Source organism: Ctenopharyngodon idella, chromosome 5 (assembly GCF_019924925.1).
Source record: "Ctenopharyngodon idella isolate HZGC_01 chromosome 5, HZGC01, whole genome shotgun sequence".
Taxonomy (NCBI): Eukaryota; Metazoa; Chordata; class Actinopteri; order Cypriniformes; family Xenocyprididae; genus Ctenopharyngodon; species Ctenopharyngodon idella.
In genome coordinates this window covers 16,915,590-16,943,171 of record NC_067224.1, presented here as the reverse complement: position 1 = coordinate 16,943,171, position 27,582 = coordinate 16,915,590, and the positions used below count along the sequence as shown (strand labels likewise).

The 27,582-nt window shown below is 37.6% G+C and overlaps 1 protein-coding gene across 7 annotated transcripts in view; it reads right to left on the bottom strand.

The window, feature by feature from the left end:
* The window catches only part of mef2cb (myocyte enhancer factor 2cb), a 73,216-nt gene extending 55,742 nt beyond the window's left edge, over nt 1-17,474 (bottom strand). For 4 of the 7 annotated variants that reach the window (XM_051893329.1, XM_051893333.1, XM_051893332.1 and 1 more), the window contains exon 1: nt 15,024-15,326. The gene's annotated coding sequence lies outside the window, so the exon portion shown is untranslated. Of the gene's footprint in view, nt 1-13,280; nt 13,642-15,023; nt 15,328-17,383 lie in introns of those variants that run through there. The other 3 variants (XM_051893330.1, XM_051893331.1, XM_051893334.1) reach the window with 3 other exon arrangements.
* Between the last annotated feature and the right edge of the window lie 10,108 nt (nt 17,475-27,582).

Sequence of the window (27,582 nt, the reverse complement as noted above, 5' to 3'; positions counted from 1 at the left end):
CATACTCTTGTCAGGTTTGTGGGTTTACACTGCATGCAGCATTATTTGGTTTGAAACCAGATTTAAATCGCATCACCATTTTATACTACTGAAAGTCATTTGTTGAGCTCTCTACAGTTTATCAATTTCCAGTAACATGTAAATATCTTCAATCTCAAAAACAAACGCTGTATCCGAAATTGCATACTTCCCTACTATCCAACTTTTTCCTGAACGCGCAAGTATCATCCGATTCATAGTGGAATTATGCTTTACATTTCCGGTCTCTGAAATTTCTAGTCAAATTAGTGTATTTTCCAAACTGATAATGTAACATTAAACCTGTGAAAATGATTTAAAAAAGCACATGGCTCCATAGTGCCATCACTTGACCGTCTTTTGTCCGTGCCTGACCCGTTAATAAGTTTAATAAGTGCGTAGATGACATGAAGCTGCCCGAAATTAGCTACATTGAAAACAGATGAACGCTCATATCCTACATACAGCTCCCGATCGGGTAAAGTTCGGGGGTTTTGTCCTCAAAATGATAAGAGCACACATATACCATTTTTTGGAGAGTATTTTAAGTGCTGCAAGCCATGCTTTTCTCTCACATTAAATGCAAGGCATATGGAGCCGTATACGGACATCCTTTTCACATCTGTTGGGGCTTCCAGGAATTTCTTCAGTTTATTTCTGTTGTTGTGGCAGCCAACAACAGCACAGCTTAACCCTGCGCTAATTTTAATTTTTTAGTAATGTTCAAAAAGTTTCTGTTTAATTAAATTCATTCACTCTTTTTACCATTATTTTATTTTAACAATGGGTGCCTATGGGGACTGGAACAGGACAGAATACTAACGGAAGTTAGAATCCTTCATGGCGGCGCTCATGACAGTAACAACATGGTGGATGCAGTACGTCTGAATTTTATTCATACTACCCACATCCATACTATACAGAAAATACTTTTTTAACGTTTGCGAAGTTCAAATTCAAATGTAGTACCTACTTAGTATGTAATTTCGGACACAGCGAAAGACTCTATCTATACAGTACATCCACATTCATATATTAATATGTAATATATTAGTACATAATGTATTTATTGGAGCACTTTTACAGTTGAAATACATTCTGTATGTATGGATGCATGTCATGCATCTACCATGTTGACATTGACCTTTGACCCGTATGTCCTTTGACCTATTATATGATATAATATATATGCTGATACTAACAAAAATTGCAGTAATAATTTACTCAGCTGTATTTTTTTTTTTTTTTTTTAAACGTACAAAATAACCAAGTGAAAGAACTTTATTGGTATATTACTAGTGTTTGTCTCATACTAACTTGACGTATTGATTTAAATACTTTGAAACAGGGAAGTATGGATATTTGGTGCAAGGTCTGATGAAAAACCGCGGTAGTGTTGTAGTCTTTCATATGGCGGCACGTGACCAAGCACAACAGTGGAAAATGGAATGAAAGGGTGTTGACAGCAGTTGCATCCTTCATGAAGTCAGTAAACAGGGAAGTGTGGCCCACTAAAGCCAGAACAGGGGAAGGTGAGAGCTGTCTTTCAATTAGCGATTGGTTTCTGGCCCAAGGAAAGCATGGCACAAAATACTGTGTCAACTCTAACTGAAAGAGGTACGCTGAAACCAGCTGCTCAGCTGACAGACACATACTGAGTGAATGGTGTCTGATCACTGTCTTGTTCTGGGCAGCCAGCTGTTAGTAAAGAAACAGGAAAAAAATAACAGCTTGATCTTCTCGTGAACAGGGCGATGGCCCTGCGCTGGGCACAAAACGAAGATTGCGTGGGTTGCTTTGGGTGGTTTCATCGGTCAATATGCTGAAGACATTAGCTCAAAGGATCTCTCAGACTTCTGGGTGAGTTCTTAGTACAGTGGAACAGAGTTAAAGAAAGAAAGGAGAACTGAAATAATGTCCAACTATGCTAGCATGTCAAAGGGGGAAAAAAAATGAATCTGTGTCAGTAAAACTCTAAGACGACATTTACACAATGTTTGAGATGAACAACCGTATTTACTAACAACTGTGACTCAAATTGTTCTGTTCACATCTTACAGAAGTGGAATGATTAATGTCTGTAGGAATGAATAACTGAAGTTAAGCCCCTTTTAATCATGAATATGTCTGTAACCAAACTAACAGTGACTAAAGTAAATTCCAAACATGATGACTTGTCAACACCATTTGATATGACATTATTTAAAAAACGCAAACGCACAGTGGGTCTCACATTGAATTAACTAGCTGTAGTCTGTCATGTAAGAGTCAGAACATTTACAGAAAGCAGTGTCACTCTCGTTCAAAACTGAATTGTGTGTGAACAGGCATATTGATGCTTAAAACGGAATGACAAGTGTATTCAACAGCCGTGAAAAGTTACATAGTTTATCGCGTTATGAAACTACACAATCCACAGAAAACTAAATAAAAGGAAAAGAAAACTTGAAAAGTTAAATTTGTCACTACAAACAGACAGGGCCTGACATCTTCACCGAAACATATTATGAGCAGAGAACGGCAATGTCTTAGTAATGTTAGCCATGTTGTTGGGGGCGATAGTTAGAAGGGAAGGCAAAGTCATGTGACCTCCCCGCAACACCAGACAGCATGCTCGGATGATCCTCTGATTATTTCATCGCACTTTTTTTCATCCCCTCCTCTCCCTCTGTACCACGGCATTCTAATCAGACTAATTAAAAGCTTTGTTCATTTGGAAATCTCCGATGACAATTTGTTTCACTCTACCCTACAGCGGTCCTGTGAAAAGAGAATTAAATTTGATCTTCTGACAGCAATTATTAAACGCTCCCTCCTGGCTTCAATTAAGCCCAGAGGCTAACGTGGCTCACCAGGCAAGAGCGAGGGCCAAGATACTTCCTTTGCCACTTTATCATCACTCTCTCTCTTTCTTTTCTTTGGATTTTTTTTTTTTAATTCATGTACAAAATCTTACTGCACTGATTTAAAGATTGTTTATGGGATTTTTTTGGTTCCTTCTTGCAGTGGCCTTACAAGATGCTGGTTGAAGGGGGAGTAAGGGGTAAGGTGGAAAAGGGAAGTTGAGCAACCTCTCTTCTCTGATCAATCGGCAGTGATTGCACGAAAGTTCTTTTTATGAGTGATGTTTCAGTAATGATGGTGAAACAGTAGGCGACCAGATGCTACTTTCATTTTCACTGTACTCAAAAACAAGCAAAAAAAGTTCAGACTTGATATGGCAAAATCATTAAATGTGTCATCTCAAGTGTCATTTTTTAGCATAAATTTAAGTTAAGGCCAATTCAGACTGCACCGACAGATGCTGTCCAACGGCAACAGTTTTTGTCAGGGTTGGTTGGCGTCTGTTTTAGCCGATTGAACATGTTTGTCAGGTCTTGGAATGTCCTAGAAGAGACATACTGTAATCTAGTGATTTTCGCCATTGGTTGGTGTCTGTCGCTGCGGTGTGAATTGGCTTTTATGGTTGGAAACTCAGCAATTCAAATACATACTTCTGACTGATCTGTGACCTGCTCTTGTAAGCAAATGAACTCCGCAGGGTCACAGTTTCAAACTGACAAAGCAATATGTCCAAATGACTGCTCGCCGTACCTACACTGACCAGAGAAATGAATCAATTCCTACCGTAACATCACACGTGGCATTTCTGACCCCCCTTGAGGTGACCTGAAGACATCTAAACTGATCACAAAACACATTTAGATCTATCAGGGAGAACATAATTTGAAGTTGAAACCCATTCAGCAAGGATGTCCTTCAAAATGTTGACCTGACTCTTTTTTTTTCACCCCCCATTTTTCTCTCTCACCAGTCCCAAAGCTCTGCGAGGAAACCGAGTAACCCAGATCGGGAGGAAAAGAGCACGGAAGAGGAGATGAAGATTACGTGAGCCCAGACAGACACTATCTCAAATCTCCTGCTGCAAAATGTTATGCCATTATTCTGCCCTCCCCCTCCTTGGTTTTCCAAAGTGATGTCACAGTTTGGTTTAAGCGCAAGCCGATCCGCTTGATTGTTGGAAGCATTGCTGCGCTGTTGACATTGCGGATCATTAAACTGTGATTGTTGCAGTTAGCGTTTGTCTAAACATGAGTGCCAATATTACTGGGTAACACCCATCTCTCTTTCCTCCTCTCTAACGGTTCCTTCTTGACTCATTCCATTTCTTGGCCTCACTTCTTTTTATGCCGGACTAGGGATGTGGACTAAATTGACTAGTTGGACGATTGCATGAACGACTAGTCGGCTTAAGGAGCTTGTTTAATTAGGTTGTTTTCAGGTGCACCAAACCAGACATATTTCATAGGGGGCTTTACATAAGATGTGTTCAAAAACAGCTTGATGCACACTGGGGTTTTGAGACATGTTTTTAAAAGTAGAGTTATTTTTAACTTGACATGTCATCTAAAAAAAACACAATACTCATGGCGGGAAGCTCAAAAACACTCGAGATGTGATTCAACGTCATAGGTTGCCCATCTGAATGTATATGGCTGTAGCAATGATGTTTTAAAGGAAATTAATTTTAGAAAACTTTTCCAAGAAGGTTTTACTGTGCAAATTGTGTAACCATGAAAGTATAGCACACTGTAAGCATGCCAATAAAAGCATAAAAATGTAAAAAATAAATAAATAAAACATATTTAAATTTAAATATCTATACTGATAAAAAAAAAAAATATATATAAAATAATTACATAACTTAAAAATTATGGTGTCATTTTAATGAAAAAATGCATTTAAATTTTATTATATATAAATAAATATGAAATAGGCCTATATTATATATCATATATTATTATATAAAATAAATATGAAATAGGCCTATAATTTATATATATATATATATGTATATAAACACTTCCGTCTGAAATTTCTCATATCTTCGGCTAAGATACCTGCAAACCCCCCCCCCCTTGGTGCCTTCACAGCTTGTAGTGGGCGACCAGGCAGCCCCGGGCCCAGTCTCTCATTACGGTTTCAGCATGCCGACGCATACCCCCCCACCCCCCCTTTGTAGTGGTGAGGGGAACCACCAGGGGCTGGCACAAGTTACTCCAGTACCGGCTCGGCCTGACCTCATCAAAGCACGCGCTCGTAATTTGTCACAGAAAGCAACCAATTAAGATGCGTTAAGGGATGAGGGAGGGGAGGGGAGGGAGAGAGGGAAGGGTAGACGGGGCAAAGCAGTGAAAAAGATAGCATTTGATTAAAGAGTCAGCGCAGCTGCGGTGAATCAAAACGGTCCGGACTTTCAAAGAAAAACCTCAAACATGGACGGGAGGTTTAGAGCGTGGAACTAGTGTGATCAGATAAAGCGCTGCTGGTTAACCCTTGAGGAGGAAGAAAGAACGGAGGAAAAGAGAGTAAATATTAGATTTTCATGACTTGTACTGGTGGTACGCGCACACATGCTGAATGGACTGACTTAGTAACAAGCTTCTGGATTACTCAGAGGTGACCCTTGATGCCAAGCTCCTCCCACTTTGTTTTGTAAGCTATTTTTAGTTGCCACTAAGATATGTCTGTATGTATATATGTATGTATATATACATATACATATATATATATATATATATATATATATATATATATATATATACACACACACACACACACACACACACATATATATATATAGATAGTGCAAAGTTTCCTGTTACGGGTAATTATTTCATTATTTTCATTATTTCCATGTTTCCACCTCATGGTGACATTCAAGATGTCCTGCCATGCATCACTGCAATTAATCTCAGTCTCTCCCCTGTGTGCACGAAAAAAATGTTCCACAACTTGTACCTTTTTTTTTTATTCTTCTTTCAAATCTTCCGTACAGGACTATCCATGTGTAGCGTGTGATGTGTGCACGTGTATTTCACTATTTATTTATTTATTTTCTCAGGCTTTACCTTGTTGTTCAGTAGCGTGTCAGTGTTGCACGCATTTGCATAGCTTCCTTTACCGTGTGTTTCTTGTGTCGTGCAGCTGTGACGGGCCTGTTTTTTATATGTGATCAGAAAACAGTGACAGCGAAAGTTTTCCGATGCTGCACGCTGGATTAAACAGCTTCACTTTTCTGCTTCACACTTTTCAGTCACCTCGATGAAGGAGCAAAAAAATGCTAGTCAAATCAAAAAAAAAAAGAAGAAGAAGAAGAAAAATCTCCGTTCAGAGGAAGAATAAAAAATTGTGAGATGCATATCGTGTGTTGTTTTTTCAGGCATTTATATAAAAAATAATCACTCTTCTAATTGCTGTTATTCTGATGGTAATCGCTCACTCTAGCTAAATAATGACCGCTTCTTGATTCGGCTCGATAAGAGCGGAAAAGAAAACAAGTGAAAGCAAGTGCTTACAGCCGGTGTTGTATAAATCAGGTCTGTGTGTGTGTGTGTGTGTGTGTGTGTGTGTGTGTGTGTGAGTGTGTGTTTTCCAGAGGCTTATCTACACCATCTTGTTTTTAGGGGGGGTTTGGGAAAGTGCAGTCTGCAGAAGGTTGCGAAGGGAGGGAAGCTTTTTCTCAAGGCTCCAGCCACTCGGCAGCACAGGGATCGGCCAAGCGATCTCCCTCGGCTCCCGATCCAGCTGCAGCGTTCACATAACCCCAGCTGTCCCCCTCGGCTTATGATAGCACAACTTGTCTCTCCCTCCCTCTTTTGTGTTTGCACCCATGGACTTTTCCACTCCCTTCTGCACTGCTGGGCACACATCACCCCCCCCTCCACGTACGTTGTTTTTCTTTTTCAGCATTGTATGTTTTTTCGCAGGTTTCTTTTCCCCCCACCCCTGAGAAAAAATCCTATGGCCGTTTGACCCTGAGATGGGATGTGAATGCCCACCCCTCCTCCACCGAGCCTCCTTTTCCTCGTTCTGGCGCCGACAGTGGGGACTGTCTTTCTCCTGTCTCCTCTTTCCTCCATCCTCCTATCCTATCCTTGACTCTCCCTGGGTCTGCTCCCAGCTCCGGCGTTAGGCAGACGTTCCTGCTGCGCATTATCCCAAATAAACAACTCATTACACATGTAATTAACCGAGGGGGCTAGCCAAGCATCGGAAGCTAATCCACACCAGCATTCCCAGTCCCTCTCTTTTCCGATTCTGCTGGAGGGGAGCTTCTAGAAAAAAAGTGGGCTGCATTCAGGATAAGGAAGAGAGGGAAGGAAAGTGCAAAAGGATTTCAAATCGACTTCCCAACAAAATTAACCTTTTTTTTTTTTTTTGCCCTCTCTCCGTCATTCTCCACAAATTGTGCTCGGCTCTTCCTTGTTTTCTCGACCATCTTAGAAGTGGGTCATCGACGGGCTGCCTAGCAGCATGTTGAAGAACGTGGAAAAAAAGGGTCTGCGCTTTCCTTGGCGAAAACTGTTGTAGACTTTTTACGAGCAGCCTGCTTATCCAATTAAATTGTCATAAACACATTAATATAACGGCACATGCCCGTTCGGGGAGAGAGGGAAAGAGGCTAACTGCCACTTTATTAACATGAGGTTTCTTCACCTGCGCACTGAAGCTTGACAAGAGCAGTTCCTCTTTCTTGCGAAAAATGATGATGAATCTAATAAGATTACACCTCCTACGTTAACAGGCCTGCAGAGCACAGCGCTTTTAATCTGACCTGGGAAACAATAACCTGAGGATAAAAGCAACCATGTCAATATAATGAAATTATGTCCATTGTGTGTCCTCTACTCTGGTGGGACCAATCCAATGTTGTTGAAAGAGAAAATTGCAGTAACTGTAACGAGTGTAATTGGTTGAGTATATATTTTGGAGATCAGTTTTGTCATTTATAATTCAGATGCAAGTAATACGCCTCTCTTGTCAAACTCTAAGTTGTTCTAATCTATCCAAGGTGTCAGGCCTATGTTCAGGCCTCTCTGCGGTCTACAGGTGCTAACGTAGAGTCCAGAGGTCCAATACACAACCCCTCTAGAGAGACACCAGCGGGAAACTGGGGCGAGCTAGCAGTAATGTTTGCCGAGTCAAATTCAATCATGCCACATCATTAATTCACAATCTTAACAGTTAGCAACAGGGCCGGGGACGTCGTAATGTGCTAAGTGCAGAGCTGTTCACACTGAGGTTTGTTTTAATCAAATATACACTAGCGTTCAAAGGTTTGGGCTCTGTAAGATTTTTAAATGTTTTTAAAAGGATTCTCTTACACTCATCAGTGCTGCATTTATTTGGTCAAAAATACAGTAAAAACAGTAATATTGTGACAATTACAATTTTAATTACAATTTAAGTTTTCTATTCGAAAATATTTTAAAATGTAATGTATTCCTGTGATGGCAAAGCTGAATTTTCAGCAGCCATTACTCCAGAAATCTTACGCAACATTATAAATGTCACTTTTGATTCATTTAATGCATCCTTGCTGAATAAAAGTAAGAATCTCTTACCCCAAACTTTTGAACTTTCTAGATATTTCAAAGGAAAACAAAGGAAATATTATGTAAACTAAACTTAGATCTACTTTCCTAGCAAAGTACCTTGAAATTTTTATTCACTGAATTTTTTCACACAGACTGAAAGTAAAACATTACACTGGTAAAAAGCAATTTATCTTAAGCATAATTTACTTTAATGAATGTTATCTTGAGGAACTATTTATACTTAATCTAACTATTAGGTACATTTGTTTGTGTAATCTAATGTACTCAGATTGAGTCATATTAAATAATATTTTTAAGAATTAACAATTTATAAAAACAGTCAGTTTAGATGCACATTCATATGAAAGATTTTTAGGTTCCTGACAAACCTTTTTTTTCCCCAACTATTTGTTTAGTGAAACTATTTCCACTTAGTGGCATTACATTGTATGTGGTACTTCTACTGGAGGTGGGAAAATACTTTAATGTTCATAAACAGCTCAAGTTTGTAATGAAAGAATAAAATTAGCACTTCACTTCTAAAAATATTCCATGATGTGGACATCGCCCTATTGGATTACACTCCGTGCCTACGCACGTTTTTTTTTCCTCTATTCTCTTTGCACACTACCTTCTCTTTGCCAACCATGAAGACCATAAACCAGTCTAAAAGCTCTGTCACAACGTATAGTCATATGACTATTTTCCATCTAATAAGTTCCTGTTAAAACCACACATATCAGGGTCTGTTTAAGGACAGCGTGATATAGAGAGGATACAACGTGAACATTGGGCGGTGGGGGGACAACAGAGCTCGCCAGAGTCTCGGCAGGTATCTCCCTTCCTTTCCTTGTCTATTTATAACCCGTGAGCCGCTCTGATCCAAAAATAAGACAGTGACCAATTTTAACCTGAACAATACTGCAGGCTCACAATCGTAGTCCCTGGCGCACATATGCACACACAGGCAGACAAACACAGGCAAAAAAAAAAAGTCAATCTCATGGCTGAGCTATTTCTGGCGGGACAGCAGCATTTAGGAAGTGTGGGCTACGGGCCAGCAAGCAGTTTAATGACACGCCTGCATCACATGGTCTCATGTCACAGGAGCTCCCGCCATTGTCAGGGTTGAGCGCGGGCACACACACACACACAAGCGCGCGCACACACACACACACACACACATGCACAAGGTTATTTGTTTTTCCAGAGGGGCTGTAACAGAGCAGCTGCAGGTGAAAGGAGCTACCTCCACACTTCACTATACAAAACTGAGCTCTCCACGTCCCGTCCTGCACTGGCCAGCAAACCCTGAAGTTTCAAATGAAGCGCTGGTCTTATTAATTATGCATACAAGTCGGTGCCGCACATTTCCTTTCCTTCTTTCTCTCTCTCTCACTCTTTTTTTCTCCATCTCTCTATTTCATTCTCTTCTTTTCCAGATGGAGCATCTGTAATAAAATTAATGACATCATTGGCTGTACTTCGGAGTAACTACTGGAAGAAAAGTCATACATCAAAGTAAACAGTGTACTGTGGAGAAAGGGGGAAAAAATAAGTATGAAGAAAAAAAACTGATAGTTCCTGGACTGTTAGATATAAAACAAAGAAAGAAGATGAAAATATATAAAATTTGTCTGCATAGTATTATATATATATATATATATATATATATATATATTTACAGTCAAACCAAAATTTATTCAGACACCTTGAAAATTTCATTCACTATAGTTTTAAAAAAAATGGTAATAAAATATAAAATATGACAAAATCTCAGAGTTTAGCTGTGTCAGAAAAAAACTCAATTATGTCAGATAACACTTAAGTAAAACATGGTCAGGTCAAAGTGTCTGAATAATTGTTGGTTATTTTGCTATCCTCACTTACATAAATGAACTATAGTGTCCTGCACCCACTAGTAAAAATATATCAAAAATATCAAAAATGTCTGAATAATTTTTGGTTTGACTGTATGTATATATATATATATATATATATATATATATATATATATATATATATATATATATATATATATATATATGAAGAGTTCCATTGCAAAAACCTTAAGTGACATCTAAAATTTTCTTGTAAAATAATCATTTTTAATCAAGCTTGTATGTTTATGTTGTTATTTCACTTTAATGGCGATGAAAATGAACTTACTGATTGGCATCAAAGTGAAATTACTGAACCTAAACATAGGAGCCCCATAAAAACTTTTAAATTTTAGAAGAAATTTTCAGATGGCACTATATATACATTATATATATATATATATATATATATATATAATTCAAATATATTATTCTTCGCAGTCTAAAATGAATTGCACCCAGCATTTATTGTGGAATAAAACTGACTTAAGACAGAGCAGACAGCCCATGGCTGAAACTGGCTCGTCTGATTGGTTATTTTGGAGGTAGATGACAGCCTGCTGAAGGACCCTGTGTAAACGGCACCACAAACATAAAGGCATTAAGTGTCACAATGCCAGGCTCACAGACACCTCTCCCCTTCTGTTTTCACGACTTTTCATTTTCTTTCTCTTCCTTGAATCTCGAGTGTCCAGCACGGCACGCTTTTTCCGAAGTTTCAGCCTCCGATGCTGACAGGCCGCTGTTGAGAACGGCGCAGATGACTGCAGAAAGACACACGTGTGCAGCTTGGCAGGACACCGCTCGTGAGAGCTGCTCTTGCGAGCGCCTGAGAGGCTGTCTTTGCAAGCTCGGCTGAATGAAACACCTTAACCTCACACTAATGAAAAGAAACTCTTATTTCCTCCCAACGTTTTATGTTCAAATGTATCTGAATCACGTCTGTCAGTTGTCAGATGCGTGTTTACTACCGAACGAGCTAAAAAAATAACACACCAAACAGTATACGATGATGAAAATCACAGGATTGTGACACTTTGAAAGTGTCAAGAAGAAGACCTTCGAGTAAATTGCTAAAAATATACACCTTGCCACACGGCGCTGTGCTACGGGCAGCTTCGGCGACAGAGACGTCGGGGTTATGAATGTTATGTGAAGCTGGGGCATAGAGGCCCCTCTGTCCCCCCTCTCACCGGAGAGCCTTACAGAATGACTGGGCTATGCTGCCCCACTGACAAAGATAAATTACATTTGCTGGAAAATATTTCAGCATTTTTTCCCCTCCCCTAACCTCTCGACTCGTCTCCCATTTTTTATATATATATTTTTTTTGAAGACTTTCGTCGTTTTTTTGGCCCTCGTCCACCAGTGTGCCATGGGTCCCTCTGCCGTGAAGCGAGGCGCACACACCGTGCCACTGTGCTTTATCATGTAACGCACCCTCCGTCTCCAGTGTTTAACCAAGGAGTCGGCAAACAAAGATCGGGATGTTTAAAGAAAAGTTTACTGGATTGCAAGTAAATTGAATTGCAAGTAAAACTTGACCGGGTGTGTTTTTTTGTTTTGTTTTTTGGAATGTGTGAAATCTCTGATAAACTACATATTTTAAATCGCCAACTCTAATAGAAGTGGAACAGCCAAAAACACTCGGTATATAAAATGCCGGATTGCATCAAATATGCACTACTAGATAAAATGAGGGATGAACCCTTTCCTAAACTGTTTCTACTGTTCTGCGAACTCTTATCTGGCATAAAATGTGCTCTATTTTCCTAAGATACTGACCAAAGTGGAAGTGTTTTAATGCTTAAGGGAGGAAGGCCAGAAGAGGTTCCTTGCTAGACCACCCAAATCTGAAAAGGAGTTTATATGAAACAGGAGTCACCTTTACCCATCTGATTTTTTTTTTTGAAACAGCACCTCTTTCATGTTCACAGCGAGATATGTTGCGCACATTCATTCGGCGAACGCACGCATACTGACTTGTCTGTCATTGCAGCCTCTACCATCCTTCACAGCTTTCTATCATCTGCTCGTGTACAAATACACAGTAAAATATAGTTTGTCTCATATCATGCAAATGCACATACACATACACAACGCTCAGAACTATTTCCAGCCACATACACGCAGACTTCTTCAGCATACATAATAATTACCGTGTGTTCGGTACATACCACGTAAGCCCACAGCAGATCTTTAGAACAGAGAACGTTCAGCTGAAAAATTCAATTTTATGCAGAAATATTCTTTTCACAATATAATTAAACATCAAAGGCAGGACTATTCCTCTGTGATTGAGCAGCACTCTGGTGAATCAACTCCATACACCACCTTCCACTTTACTGCAAGAAAGAAAGTTGCCAAGCGTCACTGCTAATTACAAAATAGAGACAGAAGCAAAGTTAAATTCATTATGCAAAAACCAGGACAGACTCATATGTGCTCGGTACTTTCTAATGCCAAATATCATAACCTCTTTGAGGGTTAAAATGACTTATCTGAAGCTGGTTTATTTGCTTTATTAAACTAATTTTTAGCCTAGTAAATGAAGCTGAGAGAGTATGGAAAAAACGAAATGAGAAAATGTTTGACTTCATTGACTCAAAATTAACACACTGCTGTGTAATAAAATGGGCTGATATTACTTTTTTATTATTATTGCTGAAGAGTTACAACGAAAATAAAGACTCTGTCTTTCTTTTTGAGCTCATGAAACTTATTGGGAGATGGTTTAGTTTAAACATGTATAATGACTTATTTTTGGGGGGAAAACTGAAACACATTTAGATGAATTACTATTACTTAGAATAATTAGTACATCATTGCTTGAAGATCAATAATCATTCATAACTGAGAGCAAAAGTGTCATTTACCGAACAACTGCAAATAAAAACATTTTCCTTGTGTTTATCTGGACAAACCTAAAGACAATACATTTGTGCTTCGGAGGGGCACAGAAACTGTGCCTGTAAATGCCCCTGACAATCGGCTCAAGTACCTCAGCCAATCAGAGTGACACGTGGAGAGCTGATCCCTCTTTGAGAGTGTAAGGCCATGTTGTCACTGTTGGTTTTGTGAATCGACAGAAGCCTAATCCCCGGTGATTTCCTAGAGACGACAGGTCTGAGGAGGACCGCTCGTGTTTGCATGTGCGTGTCTGTGCGTATATGTGCACCGCTATGAGAGGACCCTCTGAGTGTAATCATATGAGTCCACATGCGAGTGTGTTCATTTTCCTCTTGGGCAGATTAAGCAAACACTAAATCCCAGGAGAGCAACAGGTGAGACACTCACACACACGTACATACACACACATACAGGAGCTTCATTGATTGTGTTTGCCTGTCCGAGAGTATAGTCTGAAAAAAAAAGAGTGCACTTGTGGTAGAAGTGACAGAAATACAATACGCCATGCCCTTTTGCACGGAGAAATTGTACCTCCAGTTAAAATTTTGCTTAAACTGTTTTTTTTTTGTTTTGTTTTTTTTTAACTATGACATAACCTAGTATATTACTTCACAGTTAAGCACAGCAAGGCTACAAAAAAACTGTTAGAATAAAAAGTGACAAAAAGTAATTCTCCTGTTAATTAAACAATCACATTCATTCATTTACATCTGTATCTGTCTTCACCTTTTCTTGTAAAAGTATGCAGATTGTCATATTTTAGCAGCTACCAGTTTAATTTGTTACTTCAAAATGTAATTAGATTATAACAGCTTCTTACAATAACTCTTGAAAAACTGATATAAAAAGTGTTGCTCACACACATATAAATATATAAATCTCAACAGTCAAATTCACACTTTGCATTGACACACACTAATTTATTATGGTAGCTTGAAATGACACTTGACCCTCAACTTAACTTAACTATATATATATATATATATATATATATATATATATATACACACACACACACATTTTTATGTATATAAATTTGTTTTAAGCTAATACATTCTTAAGTTTAAGCTTAGGCTACTGAAGACAAGAACAAATAATTTACCCTCATTAAACTGAAAACTTATTATGGACTTTTGGATATATATAATACACGGATGGTCTCTCAGTTTGAGTTAGGTGTGCTATTTAGTGACTTAAAAATGTTGCTATTCAGAATCAGGACGCTGTGATTTTTTTTTTTTTTTTCTGGTGAGTTTTTAGTTTTATTTATGTGTGGATTTGCTGGTACAAGTTGGTCTAATTCAACTTTTAGGCTGTAGCGCTTGATCTACCTTCATATATAATAATAGACAGCTGAATGAACAGAGTCACACGAATGAAAGTTGATCATATTTGAACGCCTGTTAATTCAACACTGCATTTATCGTCTGATGACCCTCGGACCTTCACACAACACCGCACAGCTCTTTGACTATATTCACAACGGCAGTAACAAGTAAATACATACATGACCTCTGTAAAGTGTGCTGGTTTATTCTGCGAGCTGATAAAGCACTTAGAAGACCCAAACAAATGCACGCGCCTGTTTAAAATAATAATAAAAAAGTCTACATAAAGAAACGCTAGTAATGATTCTCCTGTCAGTAGGCTAGTCACAGAAATAACGTGTATTGTCATGTCAACTTTCTTAACGGAGCTATTTTAACTCTCCCCCTTATGTTCAAGCGAAATAACGGAGATATTAACTCATCGCATTATTGTTTACTAAACAACAATGTCACACAATGTATCAACGAACAAACACACACCGGTGTCCGGTATCAGTGTCACTTACTTCATGGCGCGTCTGAAGTGTGTCCGGTGAAGTTTGTCCTGCGGTGTGTTACTGAAGGTGTTGAACCGCCGGGTGGACTTTACCGCTTCACACTTAAAATCCAGCAAAAATCACCAGCACCACCAGGAAAAAGTGTCGTTTTCTAAATGCGTGTTTCTTTTCTCCTGTCTAATAAAGCGTTTCAGATGCTGAGGTTGGTGTCGGTCGTCCACGGTGAGGAATGCTTAAGCCGTTATTGCGACTGATGATGTTGAGCTCCGCGCCTCAGCCTCTCTCTCTCTTTCTCTCTCGCTCTCTCTCTCTCTCTCTCTCTCTCTACGCAGGGCAAATAATCGGGTTTACTCTTGAAGGGGGACGGGCTTAGATCACTCCAGTGTTTTAATGAAAGAAGCGCAACACTAATGCGTTTTTATCTCCTACCTGATCAAGTCAAATCACACCGTGTATAATCAAAGTGTGCACAGACACAATGGTACTTTTAACTTTGTGACTTTTAATGTTACTTGTACCCATACAGTGAGATTTTAGCAGAGAGTAGAAGATTTTTAATTAATTTTATTGAACTGAATATTATTAGCCTATTTAGCCTACATACTAGGCCTATAGCCTGTTATTGTGTGTGTGTGTGTGTGTGTGTGTGTGTGTGTGTGTGTGTTTGTGTTTGAGTATATATATATATATATATATATATATATATATATATATATATATATATATATATATTATATTATATATTATAGGATAGAATATACAATTTGTACAGCATAAAAATCATTATATCTATAGAATGTCCTCATCAAACATGAAATCCCAACATGTGTGTGTTTTAATTAGATCCAAAACTAGTTCTATAGTCCACTAAAATGGAAAAATTATATATATATATATATATATATATATTAAAGAATACTCAAAGTGGCAACCTGTGTAGGAGAACTCAGTCAGAAAATTTTATTCTCAAGTTCTTTAGAAAACCATCTACGAAGCAGTGCTCTAATGAACCCAGATCTGAAGAATCTATAAAACAACATAAAGGACTTATAGAGTGAAAATTTTTCATATAAGCCTGCATAGATTAGTGCCCTCTCACAGCCCAGCAAGACAATCTTCTCACCATATATTTAAATGAAGTTCCTTATCGCTGGAGATAAGTACTTTAACACATGCTAAACATGAACAAATCACAGACAGATCTGTCCCACCATGAAAGGATTTAAACACATCTACAGAGGAATCAAAAGATGAGAATTAAAGGGCTAGTTCACCCAAAAATAAAATTTCTGTCATTACTGTAAGTACTCATCCTCATGTCGTTCCAAAGACTTTCGTTCATCTTCGGAACCCAAATTAAGACATTTTGATGAAATCCAAGAGTTTTTTTTTTTTATCCCCCACAGAAAGCAATGTAATTAATGTCATTTAAGGTACAAAAAAGAAGTAAAGACATCATTAAAATAGCCCATGTGACTACAGTCGTTCAACCTTAATGTTAAAAAGCGGCGAGAATACTTTTTGTGTGCAAAAACAAAACAAAAGTAACAACTTTATTCAAGAAATTTGCCTCTCCCCTGTCATTCTCCTATGCTGTTTACGTCTAGCGCTTCCAGGTTCTACGCCGGAATGTTTAATTTGTGTTCCGAAGATAAACAAAGCTCTTACGGGTTTGAAACAACATGAGGGTGAGTACTTAATGACAGAAATTTAATTTTTGGGTGAACTAACCCTTTAAGACGAGAGGCAAAACCTTGGTTACCATCACCAAAACTCTCCATGGATGCCATTGAATTTTGAATATTCAGAAATAATGGTTGAATTCACGTTTAAGCGGTTGACAAAAGAAAAGAAACTATCATATTGCTGTTTTTTTCAGTTCCCCATCTTAAAGCGGTCATCTGAATTGCTTCATGCTGATATTTCATTGTTCCATGAAATGATTGCCTTAGAATTAACCTTAAGCACTACTTGAGTCACTGACAGACAAACCAGAGGTAGAGGTAAAACATGAAATCAGTTAATGAATTAATAAAACCTGCTAATCTGCCTGACAGACTGTAACTGGACCCAGTGGGATCAGCTTCCGTGGGATCCCACTTCTGGGTCACAAGACACTGTAATCTTGAATTGCATTTTTATTGGTAATTTCAATATCTAGATCAATACGGCTTCGTTTCCACCAGCTATATGATGCCACATGCTAAGTTTCATTAGATTCTCTGATTCACCATATATTTACATGGATAGCTCCTCATACTACATATATCAGTCAATGAAAATATCTTTAGCCTCAAGATCAGGCCACAATATCATTTTTATTAACTGTTATGTCCATTTGAAAAGCATGTATATTATATTATACCCACCGTGTTCACAATTTCTTCAGTTCTTCCAGCTCCAGCGCACAGTTTTAGCAGGAAGACCCTCTTAGGTTTCAGTGTGCGGTTTTGTTTGTTTAGTTGGCACCTGGTGAAGAGACACAAAGGGAGAGAGAAATTCTTTCTGTGTTAATAGCTATATCTAGGCACAGTGTTCAAGATACACTGCATGGCTGGGGGAACTACAAAAGGAATAAATAAATATATAAACATCGTTATTGAGTTGCCTCTTGCATATTCATGTGGTAGGTAAACTAGATAAAGAACAGGAAGAGGAACAGAAACAACAGTAACTACAGCAACTATAACGTTTGTCATTGATGTTGACCTGGCTGACTTAGATCTGCACAGGAATCGCACCACAAATATTAATTTGCCTTAGAGATCACTTTTCTGATATGCAGAGAATAGCTATTATTACACATTTGCAAGTAAATATTTACATTTTGTTCCTGTCATTTCCTGCCATTCTCTTTTTCGCTCTCTCTTTTTTTCTCTCTCTCTGACCAGTTCGGGCTATTATTCGCACAGTTTAACTTCTACAAAGAGGAGTTTTATACAGAAAGTTGTTTTACTTTTAAAAAGGTCTCACTAGAAAATGATGTCAAATATAAAATTATTAATAATAAAACATGTATTATTATTATTATAAATTAATTAATAATAACCATTTATATTTAAATATTTAATAATTATTTAAAATTATATATATATATATAATTTTAAATAATTATTAAATTCTGTCATTATTACTCACCCTTATGTTGTTCCACACCCATAAGACCTTCGTTCATCTTCGGAACACAAATCACAAATTAAGATATTTTTGATAAAATCTGATGGCTCAGTGAGGCCTCCATTGTCAGCAAGATAATTAACACTTTCAAATGCCCAGAAAGCTACTAAAAACATATTTAAAACAGTTCATGTGACCATAGTGGTTCAACCTTAATGTTATGAAGCAACGAGAATACTTTTTTGCGCCAAAAATAAAAAATAAATAAAAAAATAACTTTATTCAACAATATCTAGTGATGGGCGATTTCAAAACACTGCTTCATGAAGCTTCGAATCAGTGATTCGGAGCGTGTATCAAACTGCCAAAGTCACGTGATTTCAGTAAACGAGGCTTCGTTACATCATAAGTGTTTCGAAATTTCAATGGTTTACCACTGGGGGGCGTGACTTTGGCAGTTTGATACGCCCTCCGAACCACTGATTCGAAACAAAAGATTCGTAAAGCTTCAAAGCTTCATGAAGCAGTGTTTTGAAATCGCCCATCACTACATTTTGTTGTTTTGGTGCACAAAAAGTATTTTCGTCGCTTCATAACATTAAGGTTGAACGACTATAGTCACATGAACTGTTTTAAATATGTCTTTAGTAACTTTCTGGGCATTGAAAGTATTAATTATCTTGCTGGCAATGCAGGCCTCACTGAGCCATCGGATTTTATGAAAAATATCTTAATTTGTGTTTCTAAGATGAACGAAGGTCTTACAGGTTTGGAACGACATGAGGGCGAGTAATTAATGACAGAATTTTCAATTTTGGGTGAACTAACCCTTTAAGAAAAAAAAAAAATAAATATAATCTGTGAAATAACATATTTAATCATTACATATTTTTAATATTTGGTTTTATTTGGATTGGTAATTTTCACTATATTAGTTCAGTCTACTAAACATTGTGCAGTAGAGCTGGCTAATGAATGTCTAAATTTGTCTGTTAGACATTCCCCAAAGGCACTTTACTGTAATATCTCAAGTGGGGGGGTTTATGTCAATGGAAATGTAAAACATTGCAAAGTTACATTTCCTGACCTAATTTACAAACAGGCAGACACATACTGTATACATGTGTATACACACATGAATTATTCTCCCTCTTGTTTTCCTTGGCCGTCGATCCCAGACTGTCGGTCCAAACTGAACCTGCTTGCCATCACTCAGGATCAACAATCCGATTTCCAGTAAGTTCAAAGCCACAAGGAAAGTGTCCAGTAGCAGTTATGTCATTTCGTATACACATACAAGAGGCTTTTCAGAGAAAGGTAATTTTGAGGTTTCGGCCTCATCTGTTCATGTTTGTAACGAGCAGATGTAAGGAGATGGAAGATAAATACACAATGTTAGTGGCTGACAACAATCCCGCCTACATTGTTTTCTTTTCGGGAGCCCGGTAGTTACCCACGTGTGTCTTATTATCTTCAGTCAGACATAAGTAGCGTTCGGGGAGGATAGAAGGACAAGGCCTCTATTTCGTTTTATTTTAAGAGCACGATAAACATCAACACATTTTCTTTGGCAAACAGGAACAAGCAAGGCTGTTAGTGTACGAGTGTGTGCGTGAGTATACGTGTGTAATCTGTTGCTGATCACACTCATGTGAAAACACAATCTGGCTGTCAGTGCTGATAACACTGTCAAGTGCTCAAACACCAGAGCTGAGCTTTCACAGTACAGGAGAGTGCCGGGGATGAGCCTGTCTCCTAGGTCTGGCCATATCATGGATTCTTCTTTTCTCCTTCCTCACTTTCTCAGTTTAACTTACTCCTCCCCTCTGCCTCTCTCTCTCACTCTCTCTCTCTCTCTCTCTGCCACCTTTAATTTCACCCATTTCCTGTCTCTTGCCCTGTTTTCTCTCCTAAACTTTGAAGTTTTAGATAGACAGATAGACACACTGACAGATAGGGAGAGGAAAACACACACTCACTAACTGGGGTATTTATGCAGCACAAAATTATGTAAGAGTCTCGAAAAGAGTTTAGAAATGGTTTTTAGAGGGCTACAAAATAGCACTTATGTTTCTGCCTCAGTTTAGTATGCATTTATGTCTAAATGTATTCTGTTTTTAACCCTCATGATATGATTTTACGTTTGGGATCCCAGAGAGCCTAAACGGTTAGTTCACCCAAAAATGAAAATTTCTGTCATTAATTACTCACCCTCATGTCATTCCAAACCCGTAAGACCTTCATTCATCTTCGGAACACAAATTAAGATATTTTTGATGAAATCCAAGGGTATCTGATCCACACATAGGCAGCAACGTCATTGCACCTTTTGAGGTTCAGAAAGGTACTAAAGACATTGTTAAAATAGTTCATGTGACTACAGTGGTTCAACCTTAATATCACATAGCAACGAGAATACTTTTTGTGTGCAAAAACAAAACAAAAATGTTTGTCCCCTGTTATTCTGCTACGCTATTTACGTTGCAGCTCCTCCAGGTTCTACGTCAGTAACGCCGGCCAATACTGAGCCTGCGCTTGGACATAAACACAGAAGCTCTGCAATGTAAATGACGTAGCAGAATGACAGGGGAGAGACGAATTGGTTGAATAAAGTTATTTTCGTTTTCTTTTTGAATACTTTTTTCACAAAAAGTATTCTCGTCGCTTCATAACATTAAGGTTGAACCACTGTAGTCACATGGACTATTTTAACGATGTTTTTAATACCTTTCTGGACCTCAAAAGGTGCAATGACATTGCTGCCTATGTGATCAGATACCCTCAGATTTCATCAAAAATATGTTAATTTGTGTTCCGAAGACAAACAACGGTCTTACGGTTTGGGACGACAAGAGGGTGAGTAATTAATGATAGAAATTTAATTTTTTGGATATTAAGCAAACGAATGCCTGATTGATCACAGAAAAGCAGTTCAGCAATAGTTCTCAAGGGGAGATGAGATCTCATCTTACAGTAGTTCTTCTGACCCTTCAAAGCCTTTATCTACAGAAAGCCATTTTACATATCGCTGCAACTTTCTATTAATCTCAAAGTAATATAAAAAAGTGTAACTTCAACTTTCCAAGCATATATTTAACTTCTGAAAGCGCATATCTGATGAAATCATCACAGGTTGAGCCCTCTCTTCATTGCATTTAAATAGCACCTGAGAGCACGCTAACACATATTGTGGTTGGAAGAAAACCGGTAGTGAAGTGTTGACTCGTGTGGGGACAAATTTGGTAATTTGCATGTTCTGTTGGGCAAACAGCGCGTGAATGCTACACCTTTGATTCATTATAAATGAACCACAAGCAGCACAACACGGTTAAGCCTTTGTGCAGGATGCTGCTGCTCTGGTTTCAGTATTAAAGCTGTGTGCTGGAAAAAGCCACCCCAGTTCCAGTTACCCTGCACTCTACTGAAGTCTTTATCTCCCCTGTCAATACACCTGTACTCTGTCCCACTTGCTAATGGAGGCCTAAATAGGAGTTAGTGTCAAATGACAGAAAAAGTTAAAAACTATATTTACTTTAGCTCCAAACACGTAAAAGCACAGCTTAAAGGGCAGTTTCTTGAAACAGCTCTCTGCCTTGTGAGTGAAATGTGTAACTGCAATACATACCTCGGCCAGCAGGGGTGCACTAAGGCTTTCTCACAGAAGAGTAAACCCTCTCAATCACAACTAATGCAATTGTTTAACTGTAAGTTAAATGGATGCAGAAACAAGCATATGTTGAGCAGCATGACTCACAGTAACATGCATTTAGTAAATAAATAAATAAGTAAATAAATAAATACGAGGATGCAAATCTCTCAGTAAAAGCACTGGCACCTACTCTCTGTCCCATACTTAGACCACCTTAAATTGTCAGTCTCTTTATTTTAGAAATTAAATTTTTTAAGACTGCTGCTTCCTAAATTACGCAGTTGATTGTATCACTTACATCTTTGTATACACTTTTATATGCGTTTAATATTCATCTTTGTATATTTCATCCTTTAGCTCAAAGTTCCCTTTGTCTGTCTAAAGTTAAAAATGAAAAATAAATAAATAAATAATTTATATATATGTATATATATATATATTATTTATTTATTTTCCATTTTTCATATATATATATATATATATATAACAATCATACTCTAATGATTTTTCCTCCTTTGAACGGTGGAAACTAATTCACTCATAACCTCTGCAAAACTTGCACAGTTATTTCATTGTTTCAGCATGCTTTTTCCCCCACAACGGCGACACTAAAAAAGATGCCAACATCACATTTTTCTGTCTCCAGACTTAGAGTGCCAACCGGTGTTTCCTGAGCTTGTGCAGAAGTCGGGTCCTAACAGATGGTGGGCATTATGGACAGGCAATGGAAATTCTACCTGTATTTTCTTATGTATATTCCAAACTGGTCATATAATAGTTGCTATACCAGACAGTGTGATTATCTGTGCAGGGGGTGGTTACGTACATGTATAAGTATGTCTAATGTGTCTGATGTGTGTGATTTTTTGTCCCAAACTCTTATTAGACATCAAAATGCAGTTCTTTTACTCTTTCATCCCTTCAATTTTTGCCTGTGTTGTTCTCTCATTTATTCTCTTTCTTTCCAGCAGTTTTGAAACTGCAGGCCAGTTACACTCGTGCACACTTCAGGTGGTAAAGAAATCAAACCCTCTCTCTTTTTTTACTCTCTTGCTTTCTTTTCTCAGACTGTAGTAGAAAAAGCAAAAACAGGACCACTGTCCTCTTGACCTAAGAAATGAACTCAGAAGCCCTTCTCTATGCCACATAAACTACAGAATAGGCAGGATCTCAGGTCTACGTCACAATGGAATAGTTGTGCTGTTATATTAGCCTTACATGTAAATTACCAAAACCAAGATTTTACAAGGCATAAGTTTACAAGGATAAGTTCACCCAAAAATAAAATCTCTGTCATTATTTCATCACCTTCATGTCAGAACACAAAAATGTACTCTACCATTCTAAAATGTTGGGGTTGGTATAAGAATGTTTAATGTTTTTGAAAGAAGTCTTTTGGGCTCACCAAGGGTGCATTTATTTGATGAAAAAAAAAAATACAGTAAAAACAGCAATATTGTGAAATATTATTACAATTTAAATGTACTGTTTTCTTTACTTTCTTTAAAAAAAAAAAAAAAAAAGGTTACACTTTATTATAAAGTATCTTTGTTACAGTGTAATTATACATGTAAGTACTGAGTAATATGAATTAACTACATGTACTTACTATAGGGTTAGTTGCGTGTAATTATTCATAATTTACTGTTATTACTATAGTAACTACATGTAACATATATAACAAGGAAACTGTAAAATAAAGTGTCACAAAAAAAAATGTACTTCCCCAAACTTTTGAACGTGAGTCATTATTCACAGAATGTCTTGCTTTGAAAATTTTGCAGTCGTGGAGGTCAGTTTGTGGAGGTGGAATGTCATATTCACCATTAACTTTCATAGTATCAAAAAGAACAGCTTGGGCATTCTGTTAAATTTCTCCTTCCACAGAAGAAAGAAAGTCACACTGGTTTTAAAGAACATCAGTGTGAATCAATAATGACAGAAATTTCATTTTTGGTGAGCTATGCCTTTAGAGTTGTAGACATTGGGTGACTTTTTAGAGGTTTCATCAATGTGAGATACTTTAGATAAGTCATATCATGATTGGATCTCAAATTCCCATTGTATTTGCAGGGAAATTCACTAATTTACTACTCAGACAAAATGAAACGTCAGAGGTTTTTAACAAGTCACGCTCGCAGAAGCTTCACACTAGAGAATATAGAAGCATACGAGCGCTGAGTCTTGAGGAGTGATTCTGGGTGTACGCATACCCGCGCAGCGTTGCTCTGCTGAACGGATGCCGCCTAAACCTCTTTGTGCCTGCAATAGCACCCCAGACTCATTCTTATTCAAACAAGATGAGACTGGAGGCAGGCAACAGAGATTAGCCTGAGATCAAAAGGCGGTGAAGCACTCGTGTTTTGTAGATTCAGACGGGCCCCATCCAACATGTAAGACCCACGGAGGAGCTGAGCGGAGCGCTGCGTCGATGCCACCCTCTCCAAGGGGCAGAGGAGTGAGATGAGCAAAAAGAGAGAAAGAGAATAAAGAAAGGAGCAACGTCAGACGACCAAGACTATAGCTCCAGTGTGAAATATTGGAATTAGATTATAAAAAAGAGAGAGAAGAAAGAAAAAGTAAGCCGTCACTGCGAGCAATTATAGTAGGACAAAGATAATTCTCCATGAAACTGTTTCCATGTGTTTAATATGTCACCGTTTGTTTTAAATATGAAATACTCCTCCAACAGACAGTAATATGGAAGCATGTAACCTAAGAACATGGCATCTGGATCTGCAATATGCAACATAAGGATGGTAATACTGCGACGCCTGCGTGCCAACTGTGATTAATATAAATAAATGTGGGGGGTTCATTTCTCAACACCGTATATGTTTCGCAGTTAATGTAGACTGCGTTGGTGCACAAACAGGTCTGTCTTTGTCGCACCCTTAACGCCGAGTGGCTCCAGTTCTTAGCTAAAGTCAGATCACTTATGCTTTTAGATGTTCTGATAAATACGAGCAAAAGCAAACAAGGCTGACTGTCATATTTGCGTAATTTCCGGTTAATTTGAGGCTATTATAGATTTTGCAAATAACACGGGAGCCTGCGGGAGCTGGGAGAAGAGGACTAGTGTGCGAAAACACACACACAAACAGGCAGACAAACCAAATCCTCACATAGCCACTGGCGAATAGACAGAGAAGGGTTCAAAAAGAAAAGGGTGCCTCCTCTACAAAGTGCACCACCTTTGCTGCGAGAAAACAACGCTCTTTTCCAACCACAATTCAGATCAAAGATTTTTATTTATTTATTTATTTTGGTAGCGAGAAAGTTTTTCAAATGACAAACATGGGAGCTTTGGTAAACTGGGTCAGAGCTGCCTTGCCTGTGTCTCCATGGGGTGGGTTGGTGGGGGGTGCGGAATGTCACACCCTGAACACCCAGGAAGAGAGGGATTAGATGGCAGAAAGCTTGTAAGGGATGCTTTCTTAAAAATATGCTGCCTCAGAAATATTGTTCTCAGAATGCAAATAAACTGCGCTAGAGGAGAAAGCAGATTGAATCCTGATTTTATTCTCAAAGGACTAAGCTGATGTCAAAACTAAGCGTATATTGTTGAGTCTTAAAAAATATTGTAAATATTTAAAGTAAATATAGATATAGAATTAATATAAATATAGAAAAAAATATATAAGAAATTAAACATAAATATTAAATTTCATATGGATATTTTTTTCCTCAAAGGACAAAGTTGATGTCAAAACAAACTATATATTGTTGAAAAAAAAAAAATTTTAATTAAACAATACACTAGTTTTTTCAACAATATATATTTAGTTGTATATTTACACACACACACTCACTCAACTAAATACATATAAATATTGAATTCCACATATATATATATATATATATATATATATATTAAGATTAAGTTGATTTTAAAACTAAGCTTATATTGTTGTCTTTAACTGTAAATTTATTTCTTATATAATATAAAGTAAATATAAGTTTAAAATATTATTTTTGAGAGAAAAATTCTTCCATCACATCTTTTCGTCTTTGTAACATATTGTTTTCAGAATAATACAGGCATTCATCTTTATTATACAGTACAGTATGTGATAACATTTCTCTTCACATTTTCTGTATGTCTCAGAATTATGAAATATTTATCTGTTTTCTTTAATTTTAAACACTACCCACAGATTCCCTGAGTTCTCAGGTGCAAACTTGTCAAACTGTTCAAACTGCTTCTGCTAGTGTAAGCTCACCAATTCCCTTGTCATTTCAAACTTAAACTAGCAATGTCAAACTTGTACTAAGGCCAGAGTGATACAAATTGATATTGATTCTGTTGTGGCAGCTAACTCACAAGTGAGAAGAATCAACACTGTGCTGAGACTTCGAGGTTTCCCCCATGCTTCATTTTAAACCAAGCAAATAGTTGTTGGATTCAATTACTCTGAACAGGAGTAATAATTTAGTCTGACGTTGAGGAATTAGAACAACATAAAAGCACAAATAATCTCAGGATTAGACAGTCCTTATATGTGATCATTTCAGTTGCAGATTAATTACAGAAATGAGTACAAATTATTAAGTGGATTATTAGTAACATGTTTCACCTAAGATGTTTCAGACCCCCCAAACTTCACAGCTCACACTGTTTGAACTGAAATCCCCTCACAGAAGGACAAATGGAAAAACCTCTCCCTACAACATACTATGCCTGGCCACTGTGCAGTTCTTGATTTTTCCACAGACACAATTTTTTCGGTTCATCACAAGAGGGGAAGGAGGAAGGGAAAAGCTTGGAGAGGAAAAACTCACCGGTGCCGATCTTGTGCTTCCCCAGGAAGTCACACCCTGCAGCTCCAGCTGTGGGCCAGGTTAATCAAACGGTTACAAAAAAAAAAAAAAAAAAATTAATAAAAAAAAAGAGGAAGAAGAAAAAAAAAGAATGAACACAAAAGAAATGCCCTGCATTAATAAAGCCAGACCAGCTGGCTTTGAACAGAAACCCCGATGTGGGTTGTGTTGCCCCGCAAACTCTCTTGGATCTGAAAAGGGTGTTATGCATACACACAGAAATGAGACACTTGCTCCCTAAACACACACCCCCATGAAAAAGTGGCCCATAAGATTTGTGGCACAAGTATTTGGCAGTGCCTGATCTCCACCTGTTCCCGTCTCTCCAGGCTAAGAGGTAAATTTAGGCTTGAGATATATCAGTGACACTCAGACCTTTGTCATTGCTGGAATTGCTGTCACAACTGTCATCAAGAACATCAAACAACATGGGACATGCCTTGCATAAGAACATCATCTATCTATTTACCTATCCTATCCTATCCTATCCTACCCCTACCCTACCCTACCCTACCCTACCCTACCCTACCCCGTAAACCCGAATAAGTTGGGCTAACTCAAAAGAAAAAAAGAAAAAAAATTGAAGTAATCAGTTACATCATTTTTTTTTAGTTATGATGTTCCCAATTTTAAGTAAGCAGAACTATCATGTTTTGAGTTTGTTGTACTCATGCATGTTAATTGCTCCTAACTTGAAGTACTGAGTTAGCTAACTCATACATTTTGATAGCAATTAACATAAAACATTTAATTAACTTTTTTTATTTTGAGTTCTTGCAAATCAACAAGTTATTTACTTCACTGTAAACCCTAATAAGTTGTCAGAACTCAAAAAAGTTTAATGAGATTTTTTTAAGTTAAGAAATTCAAAGTTTAAGTAAAAGTTTACGTTTTTTTGTACTAATTTTTATTGTTCTTAACTTGAAATATTTGAGTACACTATTTTATACTATTAAGCTAAATACTGTAAGTATTTAACTT